We start from the raw sequence: 345 nt of genomic DNA, 5'->3' as shown, positions 1-345 counted from the left end.
CTTTCCCTATACTCTCTTCCTCTCCTGTCCCACATGGTCCACGCTGGTTTTCTTTCCCTTGAATGTTCCCACCTCATGGTTTTATACTTGCTGTCACCTCGGCTGGAAACCGGTCCCAGCTCTACACGTGGCTGACACCCAGCTGACCCATCCCCACTTCAAAATCACCACCTCTGGATACCTTGCCAATTCTCCCAGACCGAAGGAGCACCTAGCCCTCCCGAGTGCTTTATTTTCTTCAGGCCACTTTTTCACAAGTTGAAATGATCTTGTTCTAGGGTGTGTGGACAATCCTCTATAACAAATACTCCTTCTATAGTGAGAGCTCCATGACAGACAGGGTTT

Source organism: Pteropus alecto, unplaced genomic scaffold (assembly GCF_000325575.1).
Source record: "Pteropus alecto unplaced genomic scaffold, ASM32557v1 scaffold45, whole genome shotgun sequence".
Classification (NCBI taxonomy): domain Eukaryota; kingdom Metazoa; phylum Chordata; class Mammalia; order Chiroptera; family Pteropodidae; genus Pteropus; species Pteropus alecto.
Note: the sequence above shows the minus strand (reverse complement) of the source record.